Genomic DNA, 17,273 nt, shown 5'->3' on the forward strand with positions numbered 1-17,273 from the left:
TCTATTGAACATTGTTGAGATTAGCATTGTAAAGTAGATGCTGCAGGAGTTGGGATTCCACCTTCATATGGATCCCCAAGCCCCACTGTGGGGCAATGGAGCTGAGGGGTTTCTTTCCTGTGCTTGCATGCACTCATCAGCTTCTGAATCTGATACAGAATCTGCCCCACTCCAGCTCACGTTTCCCTTGAGTACAGATTTTAATTGGGTGTCTGTCATGGCTGCAGATCCATGAAGGCATTTCCAATATGCCAACAACAAATAGGAGGAATAAGAAGGGACCATAAGGACAAAATTGTGAATCTTCCACCATGAGAATCCATGTCTAACTGTGAAGCAAACAACTCCTAGAGGGATCCATGGTTAAGAAGGAAAGAAATTTTTCTGTGAACCACCTCCCAGCCATGAAAGACCTCTGTGAACTTTCCCCAAGAGCAAGAGTGTCCATCCCAATGTCTTGGCCAAATCACAACCCAATGAGATTACATTCTGCTCCTGCCCTGCAATTCCCTCTTGCAATTAGGACACTTTTCCTGCACTTCCTTTACTGGTGATGGGGTCTGTGAGGCTGTGGAATCATCTACTCATGGGGTGGGTTGGGATTCCCATTGTTTGGGACATTTCAGACTGGATAATGCCTTGGGGGAAAAGGGAAATTTCCTGCACTGGAGTGGAGGGGACATTCCCTACCCAGCTCAGGTTGCAATAAATCATGCAGTTCTTGGTTTCACCAAATATGGCATCATAATGGAGATAGAAATCCTTCATTGCCACCCTCCTCACCAGGGCTCACATGGAGTCATGAAGTTGTTCATGCCATTGCTTGGGATAAGAAAGTGTGTGGACATCCCCAAATTAACACCTGCCTCTGAGAATCCACTTACCGAGGGACACCTTTTCCACAACTCTCTTGGGCTCTTCCATGGCCGGGTGATGCACCACGCAGGTGTAATTTACTGCTCCTCTACTTTTGTCAACCTTCAGGATGCTGTAGGCAGAGAAAGTGCCATTTCCTGACACAGGGCCATTGTTGTAATTCGACTTGAGTTCCGGGGAGTTGTTCTTCAACCATGAAATGCTGATCTCTTCTGGGTAAAAGCCGCTAGCTTCGCAGATGAGAGTCAAGGAGACTCTGGTCCCGGAGATGTCTTCGTGGTAGGCTCGGGAGACGGTGACTGAGGGCTCCTTCTTACTGATGCCTAAATGAGAAGGAAGAGGGCAAGAGAAGAATAAGACTTGGTTTGCATGTCTAAGTTAAGGACTTAGCTCCAGCAGCTATCACTGTGTGAAGGGCCCAGGGAGGGCAGCTGTTCAGGGTATGTGTGAAGCTAGACCAGGCAAAATAAAAACCCAACCACTGAGCGTCATCTCCCTTGAAACTCAAAGAGCCTGGACCTTCACCCAAACATTCAAATGAAGTCCTGAGCCTTGCCCTCACCCTTAAATGGCAACAACTTAACATCATCTCATCTTCGTCTTCATCACCATCATCATATTCATCTTCTTCATCGCCATTGTCTTCATAATCACTTCCTTCCTCTTTATCTTCATCTTCTCCAGCATTATAACGTTCTTTCTCTTTTTCTCCTTCAACATCTTAATTTCCTTCTTCATTGTTATTGACATCATCTTCATCTCAGTCTTCATCATCCTCCCAATTTTTATCCTCAGCTTGGTTTTTCAGTAATGGAAATGAACACAGGGCTTTGAGCTATTTCTGCATCCCAATCCTGAACCCTCACCCCAAATCTTGAACCACACTATTGCCTCTTCACCCCAAGTCTCCACCATGCATCATCATGACATTGGGTCACCAACCCATTTTCTCACTCAGATAGAGCCTCTTCCCTCCTTCAAACACTCACAGCAAAATTCAACACAATTGAGATTTTCAAAGGCTAGCTAAGGGATTTGGAGACCTTGGGTATTTCAATGGGATTTGGGCATCTAACTTCACTGGACACTCTGAGAGATTCTCACCAGAAATATCCCTGAAAGGCCAGATGGTGGGTGACAAACACCAGCCTTATTTGAAGAGGTAAGAGGTACATATGCACATCAGATCAGAGTCACAAATAGGACACTAAGTCCCTAACAAGCCACATCCCTGTTTCCCAGGGAGCTGAGGGAAAGAAATTCTTGGAGGAGCTGGAATTCAGTGATAAGAAGACAGTGAGTACTGGGAAAACCTCTCACTGGATATTAATGGTGATCCCCTGAATGAGAGATTCACAGGGGAAATATTAATTACGGCTGAAATACAGTCCTGTGCTGAGGGCCTAGGCGCCGCTAAAGTCCTACTTGGGGGCTTAACTAGGACATAAAGGCTGCCTAGGACTTGTGCGGGGTGAGTTTCACCCTCTAATCCCAATTCACAGTGACTGAAGTTTGCCTTTCCCTTGGAGATGCCAGGGCTCCTCACCTGTATTGCTCATGATTATCTCCTGGGTTAGTTCTCCAGAACAGGGTGTGGTCACTTTGCAGGTAAATTTGGTGCCTTGTCCCCATTGTGCCAGCGACACAGGGTGAGAACTGACCAGGCTGGTGGTCCCATTCCTGTTCTTCTTGGGGGGTTGTGTCTTCGCCGCAGAGCTGACCTGCCCATCCACTTTCCATGCGATTCTGCTGGCTGCTAAGTCATAGCCCAGAACTAGACAGGTAACATGACCTGAATTTATGATGACGTCTTCATAGGAGGGTTTGGTTAAGTAGGTGGTTGGGTCAAGTGAGCTTCTGAGGCAGGCTGAGAAATGCAAAGAGACGTCATTGACCAGTTCAAATAATTTGGAAAGGCAGAAAAGGACGATTGAAATCTAATCTATCCCTCTACCTCCATCAGAACACTCCTAGTGTCCCTCCCATCCAGCCAGCCATGGTATCTCTTTCTCTTCCCATCCACCTGCAGCACCAGTTTCTCTATGGCACTCCTATGTCTCCCGTCACACTGGTGTCTAGGTGCAGTCCCACCTACCCTTCGGCAGGGCTGGTTTCTCAGTAACTCTCCGCCCCACCTCCCCGCCATGCACGGGCCCAGCCCCTCACCCAAGCACTTGCTGGTGTTGTGCATGGAGAGCTCTGCTCCCACTGCTGGGTGGGTCACTTGACAGGTGTAGACGTCCCCCTGCTCCCAGCTCTGCTTGGTGACGTTCCTGCGGCTCTGCCCCATGTAGAAGCCGTCTGTGCCCCCGGCAGGGGAAAAGGCCGGGGTGGGGGGGCTGCTCTCCTTTCCATTCACCAGCCATTTCACGCTGGCGTTGCCGGGTTTGAAGCTCAGGAGGAGGCAAACCAGCTCCAGCTGGCTCTCTGTGGAGCTCTCCTCGCAGGTGGGGACCAGGAGGTGAACCTGGGGTGGCGTTGTCGAATCACACCCTGAGAGCAGAGAGAGGGGACAACACAGTCCAGTGTCACTCTCTGTAGATCCCCAGTCCCCTTCTAGAGAGAGGGCTAATGCTACAGTCTTCCCAGCACTAGCAACCCCCACCTTGTTGTGGTACGTTTACACTGAGTACTTTAATCAGCTGCCAGGGCTGAAATTTTTCACAGCCATGTAAGGGATTAAAACAAATGGGAACAGGGCCCTTAAATCACCTAGGCAAATATTAAATGCCTCCAGGCCTCTTCCTGCACATGCTGCATGGAGTGTGTTCTCCCTGGTAAACAGCAGGGACAAAGCTGGAGCTTGAGCTGTGTTTGTTTATTTGAACGTGTCATAAACAGATAGTTAAGGGTTAATGCCTCTTTTACCTGTAAAGGGTTAAGACGTTCACCTAGCCTAGCTGATACCTGACCAGAGGAACCAGTGGGGGAACAAGATGATTCAAAAGGAAGGAGGGACGTTTTCCTTTGTTTAGAGTCTCAGTTTCAGCCAGAGTGAAAAAGATCAAGGAACCAGCCTCTTACCAGAGTAGTAAGTTTAGAAAGGAATAAATAGGTTTATGTTTATTTCTTTGTAACCTGTCTTGTGCAATTAGAGGTAGAATCAAATTGGGTATTGGGGTATTTTCATTGGTGTACTAAGTTTTTGCCCAGGGGAACATCCTCTGTGTTTTTAATCTGTTGTCTGTGAGAGTAGCTGGTATGCTAATCTCTCCCAGAGGGTTTTCTTTTACCTTTCTTTTCTTTAATTAAAAGCCTTTTTCTTAATACCTGATTGATTTTTCCTTGTTTTTTAGATCCAAGGGGGTTGTATCTGGATCCACCAGGAGTTGGTGGGAGAAAGGAGAGGGGATGGTTAATTTCTCCTTGTTTTAAGATCCAAGGGGTTTGGATCTGTGTTCACCAGGGAACTGGGGAAGTTTCTCAAGGCTACCCAAGGAAGGGAGTGCTTGTGAATGGTGGCAGCGATACCAGATCTAAGCTGGTAATTAACCTTAGAAGTGTCCATGCAGGTCCCCACATCTGTACCCTAAAGTTCAGAGTGGGGAAGGCACCTTGACAGAACTAGTTTCCCTCAATTAATGTCCCCTATTTAAGGGGGACCGTGGCGCTGCACAGCCTGACATGGCATCAGAAGAAAACCTGGGAGAGGACTGACTGTGTCTGACTACGGATAAAGGGTCAAATCCTCAGCTGATGTAAGTCGGCTCAGTGCCACTGACTGCAGCGGAGATCAGTCGATTTACACCTGTTGAAGTTCTGACCCCAGAATACCTAGGTTTGCGGCTCTGGGCTTGTGTCCATTTCAAAAGATGCCCCAGAACAGCGGGAGTGCAAGGAACACACCCAGCTCCATGACAAATGTGGAACCAGTGCTAGCTCCTAAGGGGGAATCGCCCCTTTAAAGTCAGTGGTTGCTGGGAATTGTAGTCCCATGGGGCTGCTTGCTGCTGGCTATAGCAGGGAAAGCTTCTGGCTCAGTGCTGAGGAAAGCGCCTGAGGGGGAATCTCTAAATGTGGACAGGCAGGGGGCCTAGGAAACATGCAGGAAAGGTGACCTAGTGGAAAGGGGGGGGTGCTCCCCATGCAGCCGGCTGAACGCTGGGGGGCTCTCGTGGCTGGGACCCTGGGCTCTGAGCTGCACTGGTTTTGCTTTGAGGCTTTGGACTGATGCGGCGAATGGGCTTTGTTCTACCTCCCCAGTGGGAGGCGGTTGGGTGGGTTTGGGGGAGGGGGAGGGTGAAAGGCAGTGAGCCGAAGATTCCCCTGTACAGAGGGGCCAGCATGAGGCTTAGGTGCCATTTCAGCCCGGCTGTGGGTCTAAGATTTCCCAAGGTGCCTAAGGGATTTGCATGCCAAGTTCCCATGGGAACCGGGTGCCTAAATCCTTTAGGCAGGGCTGAAAAATCCCCCCCCTTAGTGGAACGTAGGTCTCTACCCAGGGCGCCTTTCACCCTAAAGTTTCCCTCGTTCAGGGGTCCATGGAGGGGGGGCTGGGGGCAGGAGATCTGCAGTGACAAAGCACCAGGGCTCAGTGTGTTTCAACACTGGGCCCAACTTTCCCCAGACTTTCAGGGTGAGGTTTTTCCTAAGGCACCTACGGGATGTGGATTAAGATTCACTGGCTCCCAGACCCTCTAGGGGCTTTGAAAAGCTCAGCCTGGCTGTCCCGCCCTCCCCTGCCGCGTGTCTTACCCTCCTGAGGGAACTTCTTCGACGGGGTTTGTGGTGTCCCTTGATGTGTCACATCGCACTGGTAGGTGTCGCCCTGCCGGGACCCGGCAGGGGTGATCAGCAGGCTGCTCCGGGTGAGGAGCCCGTCGCTCATCGTCACCTCTGGGAAAGTTGTGACCCCCTGGGTCACTTTGCCCGAATTCCACTTGATCTCCGCTGGTGCTGGGAAATAGCCAGTTACGAGGCAGGCCAAGCTCGTGTCCGGGGGAGCATTGCTATCCTTGGGGCAGCAGGGAACCAGGGGGAAGACGGAGGGGGCTCTGTGGGTCACTGGAAAAATAAAGAGAATATAAGAGAAACCATCAAGAGGGGGAAAAGCATGTCACTGATCAACCTCCATCCGTCTATCCACCTCCTTCTATGGCCCAATGGCTGCATGGCCCAGTGCTCAATTCACTGGAAAAGGAGTCAGGACTCAGGTTCTGTTCCCAGCTGCTGTGGGACCTTGGGCCTGTCACAGACCTTCTCTCTGCCTTTAACTTCCCATTGTGCATTGGTGTCCTAGCGACGGGTGAAAAACACGAGAAATGGGATTCTGGCCTCGGCCGTTCCAGTGTAAACCTGGAGCAGCTCCGGTGGAATAGCTCTGGTTTGTGCGAGTGATGCTGAGAGGAGACTCTGGTCCTTTGCAAGGCTGAAATATTCCCCAGGCGCCTCACAACCTGAGTCCAGCCCATCTCAGCTCTCCAGTGTGAAATGAGCATCATCACCCCCATTTAACAGATGGGGAAAGTGAGGCATGGAGAGGTGATGTGGCTTCCCCAAGGTGACAGAGGGAGTCTGTGGGAGATCTGGGAATTGAAGCCAGTTCCCCGAGTCCCTTCCTCTATTTTATGCCTAGGGCCTACCAAATCCACAGTCCATTTTGCTCAATTTCATGGGCATAGGATTTAAAAAATCGTCATTTTCAGGATTTCAGCGATTTAAATCTGAAAGTTCAGGGTGTTGTCATTGCAGGGGTCTTGACTCAAAAAGGAGTTGTGCGTGGGGGGGTGGTATCAGAAGGTTATTGTGGGGAGGTTGCGGTGCTGCTACCCTGACTTCTGTGCAGTTGCTGGCGGTGGTGCTGTGGGCAGAGCTGGGCAGCTGGAGAGCGGTGGCTGTTGCCGGGAGCCCCGCTCTGAAGGCAGCGTCGCCGCCAGCAGCAGCACAGAGGTACGGGATTGCACCTGTGCACCTGGCCAGCCGTCGCCGCCCTCCGGCCGCCCAGCTCTGAAGTCAGGGTGGCAATACCACAACCGGACCTGCCGACAGTAATTCCGGGCCCCAGGGCAGATCGGTCAATGGACCCCTAGAAAGAGATGGCCGAGGTTCACGCCACGCCCGCACAAGCCGCCCCCGCACGGACGTGGTCCGGCGCACTCGTCCGGCATGGCCAGGGCTCCCATACCCCCGCCCGGCTGCCGTCGCTGCCGCCGGTACCACCCCGCATGCGCCCAGGAGCCCTGCGGCCCACCCGGTGATTTAAAAGGGCCCGGGGTGGGGGGGACGGGGACCTGCATATGAAAGTTCAATTAATAAAGCAAATGTGATAGTTCCGCACCACCAGCCTCCATGGGCAGCAGGGAGCCATTTGGGGAGGTATTTTAAGAGGGCACGTGAGGGGCATGGAGCAGGAACACTCCCCAGCTGCAGGGGTAGGCAGGTGACTAGCAGCTAGTGGCTGGGGGGAGCTGCACTGGGCAGCTGTGGGGGGCAGCAGCTCGGGGCGGGTCACGTGGGGCTGGGCAGTCTCCGTTTGCCGCCGTTTCTCCTTCCTGGGCCATCCCGTGCCTTGTTGCTGGCAGAGAACGGGCAGCCGCGTCTCAGGGCGGCACCCACCAACCCCCTTCCCGTTTGGGGAATGACTCAGGGTAACCCTTTCCCACCGGACAAAGGACACTTTGCTGCAGGTCAAACGCACGGGAAAATATCCCAAACCTGAGGCGATTTTTAATCGACATTGATGAATTAGAGAGAAAATGGGGCACAGTCTGAGGCGGAGACGCGAGAAAGGGTCACTGACGTGAGAGGAAAGGGGAGAAACCAGCCTGGATTTTATACCCGTCAGTGACAATCAGGGAGAAATCGGGGAGAATTTTCTCCCTCTTGGAGAGAGAAGTGGCCAGATCGGAGGGGATTTCATTACCCCTCCCCCTACCACCAGCTCGGCTGCCCCTGGGCATCCTGGCTGCACAGAGATAGTTCAACCCCCGCCCCCATTTCACACCGTCTTTCCCCTTCCCTCATCCCTGTCTGACCCCTCCCCCCGGGCCCCACCCGCTCTCCGTCGCCGCCCGAGCCCCAGTGCTGCCCCGGGGCAGAGCCTGCCCGAGCCACAGGCAGCGTGAGGGCAGCGGTTCCATCACGTTCCAGGCCCCGCCCAGGCGCCTTCCCGCCCGGGAGCAGATCCCGAGGGGCTGCAAGACCTGCCGCTCCCGGGGCCTTTGTGCAACGCCTCTTTCCTGCCCTCCCAGCGCTGGCCACGGGTCCCTCCAGCACCTGGTGCCTGCGGCTTGGGCCGGGGGCGGCAGAGCCTGGGGCTGGGACCAGCTGGAGAAACCCCCCCGGGCTGGGCACACAACGACCGCTCAGCCTGGGCTCCCAGCTCCCCTTGGAGGCTACGGCGCTCTGCCCCGTGTCTCTGTTCATTGTTTTTCCTGCTTCCCTCCTTCCTGCCAGTAGTCCCCCCGCCGGACCCCCGCTGCTCCCCCCAGCCCCTTTCTGGCTCCTTTGTCGCTGACCTGAGCCAGGCTCCTGGCCACTGCTACTGCAACAGGGCCGGGGTCCCAGGCCCTTTCAAATCGTCCGGGCCCCTTGGCAATTGCTCCCTTCGCCTCCCCTGTCAGCAGGCCTGATCGCGACCCCCTAAAATAACCTTGTGCCCCCCCCCCCGCAACTACCTTTTGGGCCAGGACCCCCAATTTGAGAGACACTGGTCTCCTCTTTGAAGTCTGTATAGTACAGGGTAAAAGCGCACAAAAGACCAGATTTCATGGTCCGTGACATGGTTTTCATGGCCATGAATTTGGTAGGGGCCTATTGATGACAAGACCATTAGTTAAAGCCAGGGAAGAGCCCTCCATGAGTCATGGATGGGTGAGATAACCCAACACGCGCCCTTTCTCCTCCGGCCCCTGCCCTTCTGTGCAAACAGAGCTTTCAAACCATACACCTTGGTCTCTGGGCTCGTCAATCTGCCTCTCTGGGACACTGACAGGTCCAGGGGAGGGTGAAATATTCACTCCCAGGTGGTTTTCCCAGCTTTGCAGTATTTTGGGGGTTGCAGTCCTGATTTCTGGACTGTGGTGAACTCTCTATGACTCGGAGTCTTTAAAGCCAGCTTTGGCCTCTCTTTCTAACTGCTCTGCTCGACCGGAAGGTGGGGGCTTGGGCCAGGAATCGCCGGGGACATGCCAATCACAGTGATCCCTTCTTGTGCCCTGAAACTCCACCAATCGATCAGTTCTAAACACGTCAAATTGCAGTGGACATTCCACCACCAGTCACGGTGTGAGGAACCACCCAGCTACTTCTCACCACCTTCACAGGAGGAAGGACAAGAAGAGACCCTTTGTATAACAAAAACAAACTGCCAGGAGATGTTAAAAGAAAGAAAAGGTGGCTACAGGGGAGAGAAGAGAGCTTTGTACAAGTATATTCATCCTCTCTCTCTCTATCTATCATACTTACACAAGACTCTCCCCTGTATCTGGATATCCTACAAATACATTCTGAATATCATCCTCCCTTCCAAGCACAATATTTTTAACATTCCCACCAGACCCTTTATTGCAAGCTCCTGAAATGTTTGGAAGAAGTCAGGGAGTAATTAGTCACGAGAGTCAATGAGAAGTTGAACTGATGCTGATGTCAATGAAGCTGTGACAATTTACAGGTTCTGCCCTTCGGTTTCCATTGAAGTAATAGGAATTGGTACTTCACCTTCCCCACCCAGGGACCCGGGCAACTTTGGTACACTGGCCTTCCACCACAGCTGCTTATTCCAGTACATCCACCTCCCCAAACCTCAGACATTTCTTGAACCAAAGCAGATCATCACGAACCTTCTCAAATGTTCACCTGAACTTATTCATTTCCGACTCTGCAGCAACATGCCTCGATTTTGAGTACTTCTCTGGCAGCCGTTTCCATTGTACCTGGGCACCTCACAAACTTTCAGATCTTTATGCTCTCACGTGCCCCATTGACGTAGGAGGAATACCATCATCCCCATTTACAGATGGGGAACTGAGGCATAGGTAGGCTAAGTGACGTGCCCAAGGTCAGGCAGGAAATGTTGGAATTGAATCCAAGTCACTAACCATTGGATCACCCTTCTACACCAGGGCTTTCCCTGCACACCCTGTTCCCGTGAGCTCTCCCCAGCCTATATCTGCAGAAAAGTTAAAGGCATATTTCTGGAGAAGAACCTGAACACTCAGGGTCTTAATATAAAATAATCCTTTTTCTGCCTCTCACTCGTTACAGTCTCCCAGCTCTGTTACCTACCAGCAGACCCATCGGACCATTACAATATGTGCATCTCAGTTATGTCTCACCTGGTGGAATCCAAACACGAGAAAACCTCTACTGAGTGGGGTGATTGAATCCAGTTGCACCAAAGAACTGGTCTTACCTTGCAAAGGAAGATTTGTATGTCACTCCCATCTCTTTTAATTATGCTTCATCACTGGCACACCCATGTGATAATTCTAGCAGTCTGCATTTTCTTGCTATTGAGCAGAGTAGAAATTGCAGCCTGGATTCATTGGCCAATGGCTAAGCCTGTCCATGAAGGGACTGGTCAATGGCTAAGCCTGTTAGTCAGAAGACAGGAGAAGATCACTCCTCAATCTTTCTTACTTCTGTTGCTCAAGTTAAGGTGAGTTATTCACCTTCTGGAGTGAATTTCTCTGGAAAAATAACAATATAAGAACCATTCCCCGTGAATCCCAGCCAGGGACTGCTGTGAGGAGCTTGGAAACAATTTCATGGCTGCCTTTGTACTTCTGAAATCTAGAGGAGAACAGAATGGGAATTGCTTGGCATGTTTGGTCAGGAGATCCAGAACTCTCTTCAGGGAGAAAGACTTGAGAAAACAAGAAAACATTTGGAGAAGCATCCACATTTTTCTTGGGCAGGGTGTTGTTGCGATAATTGGGCCTACAAAGTTATCCTAATTGTGCGCTCGACTGTAAAAAGTGAGCGTATGTTCGTAAGAGGTCACAGTAACCTATAACAACAAACGAGGATGGGAAAAAGCATGAAAGGGAGACAGACTGAAAGACCCACTGATGTAACTCAAGGACTGTGAGGATCATGCCTGGTAAACGAGAACAGTGTGAGACAAAAATCAATGAACCAAAATGGGTATGTTGGGAATTAGGCCTAATTGGCGGACAATATAATGAGGGGCTGGGCTATTCTGCCTAACACTTTCTTTTGGAGTCCCTAACCCTAATCCTGAGAGATGTCCTGACCAGACCGGACCAGAGAGAGGGACCCAGCTGATACCACCACCTCCACTGGCTCTGGCTGAATTCCAAGCACTACCTGGGATGTGAGACTTTGTCTCCCCCTGCCCCCATAATGAGTTCATTTCCTTTTCTGCCTTATTTCTTTTCTCTCTCTTTCTCCTTCTGTCTGATAAAAGTCTGGCTTAGCTGGCCACGACTGCACATTCTGCAACACTGTCATCGGACCAGAGCGGGGCCAAGTGAAAGCAAGGCCCTAAACACCCTGACGCTGCTACGAGGTTGCCATAGCTCGGAGTGGCTGGTAAGACCGGGTGCTATGCCTGTGTTTCGCCATCAGTGAGGTTGCAAAAAGTCAACCCCTGAGACAGAAGCTGCATTTTCTATCTTTGCTGGTCATTTCCCTCCCCGTTTTGTGTGTGTTTGCTTTGTCTTCTAGGAAACAGGATCAGATTTTAACAACAACCGCGACAACGACAGCCCCAGCCCATCTCAACTAATTTCTTCTCTTTTCCCCGAAAGGACAGTTGTTACCATCTTTGATACCATCTAAAAAGACCATCAAACAAGGGCTTTTTTCCTCCTAAAATCTGTCTGGCTGAAGGGTAAGGGAACCAGGGATGTTGTTAAAATGAAAGCTGGATGTAACATGTTACGTTTCACTGGCTTTACCTGGTTTTCTTCTTTTCTGTATTTTTCATAAAAGATTAAAAGGATTTTTAATGGTGTATTACCATGGTGCTAAGCAAGCTGAGGTCTCTGCATACCAAGCCCCGAACCTTGTTTAATCTTGGACCGTGACTGGGTTTATCATGTCTGAGACTGAATGATGCAAGAGATCAGACCAGAGAAAGATACTGTGGTGTTGGCATCAGCTAAGAACCTGAGATAGGTTCTTATCTTATCTTATCATGCAATGTCAACCCAACCTACTGCGTCATGTGCTAGCGTTACTACAGTTGCAGAACTCTGTAGTGCTTTGAAAGTATAATTTCCCACAATCACATTGTAATTTTAATTTTGCCCATTTAATGTGTCAGCAATTTTACAAGTATTTACCAACTGCTTTGATGTTGTTCACCTCTCTTCTAGTATTATAATACCTAGCGGACCAAACGGAGATAAGACCCAAATGTGCTGGGTGCAGATATATGGTCTGGAAAACGTGCCTTACGCAGAGAGACTTGGAGAGTCCAGTCTATTTAGTGGACCCTTAGAGAAAGTTCAGAGGCAACTGGATCTCAGTCTATAAGTACCTGCACTGGGTGAAGATCTCTGATCATAAAGGACTCTTTAATCCAGCAGACAAAGGTGTATCAAGATCCAGGGGTGGCAAAAATTCAAATGAGAAATAAAAGGCAACTTTTTAGCAGTGAGAGGAATTAATCATTGGAACTGCTTCCCAGGGAGGTGATGGATTCTCCTTCACTTATAGTCTTTAAATCAAGATGGGATGTCTCTTCCTAAAGGTAGTTTCCAGTCCAACCACAAGGTATTGGGCACGTAGGGTTTTTACGATAACAGAGTAGAATAATTTCTTCCACTGCATGAATTACTGGGTAAAGTTCTCTGGGCTGTGCTATGTAAGAGGTCAGGTTAAATAATCTACTGGTCCCTTCTGGCTTTAAACTCTGGGAGCCGTAAGGGCAAAGAAAACAATGATTTGTTACTGTGAAATGCTTACCTGTAATAATGAATGCCAAGTAGCAATAAGGATCCACAAGAAAGCTCTTGATATGTCAACATAATAAATCTCTTTATTTCAACATGAAAAATATGTACAGGGTGAGAAACACAAACGCCTGGGGAAATGACAAGTTGTGCAATTTGATTACATATATCCATTAATGTGCAACTTCTTATGCCAGCAGAGATTGCATTTTGCATAAAGCAGAGATTACCAGGACAGAAAGAAATAAAAAACTGGCCAAACGTGCATTAAAAATGGAGATGAAAGAGCATAAACAATAGACAGAAAGTCCAGTTACATTCAGATGATGTCTGAGAACGTTCCACAGGCAGGTGAACACAACAATTACGCAGGTGACAGAGTTGAGCAAAATCTGGAACTGTTCTTCAGGAAAATCGCTTTCCGTGGGCTCCTTTGGTTGGAACAATCTTGGGCTGTTGGGTTTATTTCACCTGAAACGGTAAAATTACCATTATGTAGGACACAAGTCTCATTCATTGAATTCCAAAGTCTGCCAGCCTATTCATGTTGAGTAATTAGTTATTTTTCTTGCCATCCAATTAATTTCATCTCAGTGCCGTTCTATTCTATTTTATTCTACTCTATTCCGTTCCGGTTCTTATACTACTCAGCCTGAGTAAGGAGGTCCAGAATCTGGTCCTAGGACTCTTGCGAGAAGAAGATGACAGAAAAACAGAGGTTGAGATTTTTTTCTAGGTGGCTAAGGGATCTGGATACACAGTTCCAAGTCTAAATGACCTTGGGAGATTTGAAAATCTCAGGTGGATGTTTTAAGGCCAGTTTTTCATCTAGGCCTCCAAATTTCCACCTCTGCACAAACTCCTGAATTTGCACATGTCAGATGGGACTTGATCTTGCATACTGAGTTGTTGGACAAAATTTTTCTTTCAAAATTCCACTTGGGCACCTTTGAACATCCTGTTCCTAACCTCTGGAGATCTATGATCCCATCAGTTGCCTGGATGCTGATATATCAATGTCAATGTCGCCTGTCCTATTATTAATGATTTATGTTAAGGTAGCAGTAAAAGGTCTCAACTGAGATCAGGACCCCATTATGCTGGGCACTGTAATAAGAGCCATCTCTGCCCTGAAGAGCCTACAGTCTAAATAGACAGGACAGACACCAGATGGAGGGGAAAGAGTAGCAGAGAGTGGATGTGACTTGCCCAAGGTCAAAGTAGACCCCAGGAGTCTACGCTTCTAGCCCAGTGAGCAAAGGCCAGATTTTTAAAGGGATTTAGGCACCAAAATATCTTTGAAAATCTGGCCCCAAGCCACTACGCCATGCTGCCTTCCTAGCCTAGTTGTGGTATCTAAGCACTTCACAAAGATTAGGTTGGACTGGATATCTAAGTGGATACCAAAAATATGCAGAGTTACAGTCAATGTGGATAATACTTTTGAGAGGATATTAAACCACATGCTTCTAGGTTTAAGTTAGTCTCTAACTATTAGAGATCAGGATGAGAGCTCCGTGAGCGGCAGAGTCCTGGTCTTCTTTATCAACGACAAGACCTTCCTTCTTGGCTTTGATGGGAGCTGCAGATTTGCAACTGACAAGATGAACATGGGTGTTGGCACAAGTGTCATCTATTCACACTGTTTGCTTACATGTGCTTGCACTAAGCACCAGATGCCAATTTAAAGGCCAATTTTTTATTCCACTCTCTTTAGGCTCCCTTGAAAAGACCAGCCTTGGCCAAAACCAACTACCTCTGTCTCTCTCTAGCCTCAGTTAATACCTCAGTTACATGGTGGTGCATCTGGAGTTTGGCTTTGACAGTGTTTAGCAGAGAAGTCAGCTGGCACCATGTTTAGGACATTGGGTTGGATTCAAGAGTCCTGTCCATGCCAAAGACTCTGTGAGACTTTGAGGAAGTCATTTTATTGCTCAGTTCTCCATTTGTAAATTGGGGGCAACAATTTTGCCTTCTCTAGTAATAGATGGCAAGCTCTTTGGGGCACGGGCTGTGGCGTCCCATGTGTGCGTGCAGTGCCTATCACAATGAGGCTACAGGGACCTAAATAAGAACAACAGTTGATGGTGTTGTCATTGAGGCTAGAATTTTGGACCCCTCTCTTCGCTTTGCTTGCCTGCTGGATTCTCCACCAATTGCAACCAATCTCCTCTCTAATGTACTATTGTGATCTCATTTGGGTCCACTTGGCATCCAACCCAGTGCATCTGCCAGGCTGGGCGTTTGACACCTGACTCCCATTAAAAAACAATAGGAATTGGGTGTCTAACTCCCTTAGGGTCCAACCCCAATTTCCAAGCATGTTCCCCTTGATGCATCACAGTCTAGACTAGGGCATTCTCCTCTCCTCCCCCTCCTGCAGCAACAAATCCCCTCTTTACCTTGATCAGTGTCACTGTGGTGCTGTAGAAAAGACTCAGGAGGAAGAGGATGATAAAAGTGGAGGCTGTTGTCCAGAGGTTGTAGAAGTCTTCCTCTTCGGCATCCACAAACCCATCTAGATAAACTTTGGACAACACACACATACACAGGGTCAGGACCAATTGGTGGCATCATCCAGTGGAGTCTCTGAGTACTGCTATGGGGAGCACGCTGGGAGGGGAATTGGGTTAGGTGGAGTTTCCAGTAGGTAGGTTGGAGGTGTTGGTATCAGGGGAGGTCAAGCCATTTCTGTTCCCTCCCAGAGCAAGTTATCAGCCAGGTTCAATGGAGGGCTTTCCCCTCCCTGTGGAAGACGTAGAGTTGGATTCTCAGCTGGTGTAGATTGGTATTGCTCCATTGTAGGCAGTGGAGATACAGCCAGTTTACACCAGCTGGGGACCTGGCCCATTGACTCCACTTGGGGAACTCCCGATCTGATTCAATGGGAGTTGGGAGGTTGGATTTGGCAGCTCAACGGCTTAATCCAATAAAGAAACTCCATGGTCCCAATGTTAAAGAAAGAGACTAAGAGTGGGATTTCCTACATTGCTCAGGGTCTTTTGAAAATCTCTCCCCATGCTTTTAAGAGGCTGTTTCTGAAGTGCCTTTAATGGCTAATATTTTAAGAGGTAGAGGGTTTTGTTTGCACTGAATTCATGGGTGAGGAATTGGAGTTGGGGAATGGATAGACAGACCAACAGCAGATGAGTGTGTCTGGCGATAGACAGAAATACTTAAGACTGGGCTTTTCAAAACAACCTGAGGGATTTGGATGCCAATTTCCTGGGAATCTTTTATTTTTAATTGGGAATTGGGCATCCAAGCCCCTTTGGCTTCTTTGGAAATCTTTGGCTAAATTATTCTGTAAAAAAATACAGAATTGAAGCATTGAAGGGTGGAGGAGAGAGAGAGAAGGGGATATTTGTGGGCCTACATGTCTATAGGCATGTTCTCCTCTGACCACAGAATGTTACGTATGAATAGATTTCTGCCTTTAAATTGCTCAGGACCTGCTCCCTGCAGGCACGTCTCTGGGTGTTCTTGGTTGCAAACTGAAAATGGATTATGTTCATTTCTATGCAGAGGGGCTTGTGCAACCTGCAAGCCCTATTCTGAGGGACTATTAAGAGGGACTCAAATGTTTCATAGTCCTTGCACTGGTCGCCCCTTCACCAGCATGGTCATTATTTTGACCAACACTTCTACTTGAAAGGCTGTATGCTAGTACTGCAAGGGGAGCATATGGGAGAATGAACAACAGTGAAGAGGAATAGTTGGTGGTAGTGACTGAAGAAGACCAAGTCATGAAGGTTTTTGACTTCTGAACTGAGAACCATGGAAAGTAATGATGAACAGACTTCAAAAGTTTTGATGATTCAGATCAGAAGCTTCTCTGAATGTCTTGGGTGAGTGGAAAATCTCAGATTTCCGCTCTTTCCCGCTATAGAAATTGGATAAGGGGGAAACGACAATGGGATCTTGAATGATCATGGATGGTTGAGATCTGGTTTTACGTTTCATGCCAAAGAAGAGACTTGTGTGAATGTAAGTTGTATCCAAGATGCGGTGAGGTGTCTTACTGTGGCTTTAACATGAGTAGTTGTGGGACAACTCTTGTTTTGAAAAGATTCTGCTGAGCCCAGAGTTGGGGGTGGGGGAAATGGAGCTATATTGCAAAGTGAGCTTTCTGAAAAGGTTGGATTTTCATCTGTGACAGATGCTGTTGGGTTCATGGCACTTTTTATTTGAATTGGTCAGAATTTTTTTTCTTAAATCAGTGGAAAAATTTTAATTTCTTTGGATTGAAAACTGAAATGTTTCATGCAAAAATGGAACAATTTCAATTTGAAAATGGCACCTCGGTGCCTCAAGGGAGTTGTAGTTCAGGAGTCTTATTTGTCCATCCTCTTCTAAAGCCCAGGCTCCTTGGTCAGACCACATCTCCCAGCATACTCCACAGTCTTGCCTTTTCTCAAGGAGAGGCAGTGCATCACAGGAGAAGCATGCTTACAGTGCATTATGGGACATGAAATCCAGCTGGGGAGCCTGGCCCAGAGAGGAGAATGGGAGCACCTGAACTACAACTCCCATGAG

The 17,273-nt window shown here is 48.8% G+C and overlaps 1 long non-coding RNA gene and 1 gene segment (V, D, J or C); both read right to left on the reverse strand.

The window, feature by feature from the left end:
• The window catches only part of LOC123348877, a 72,718-nt gene that overhangs the window by 36,894 nt on the left and 18,551 nt on the right, over nt 1-17,273 (reverse strand).
• On the reverse strand, nt 12,802-17,049 carry LOC123348883. The gene is made up of 2 exons (XR_006573273.1): nt 15,140-17,049; nt 12,802-13,208 (listed from the first exon to the last, which is right to left on the reverse strand). It is a non-coding gene; the product is annotated as an uncharacterized LOC123348883 (long non-coding RNA).

This window comes from Mauremys mutica, chromosome 13 (assembly GCF_020497125.1).
Source record: "Mauremys mutica isolate MM-2020 ecotype Southern chromosome 13, ASM2049712v1, whole genome shotgun sequence".
Taxonomy (NCBI): Eukaryota; Metazoa; Chordata; order Testudines; family Geoemydidae; genus Mauremys; species Mauremys mutica.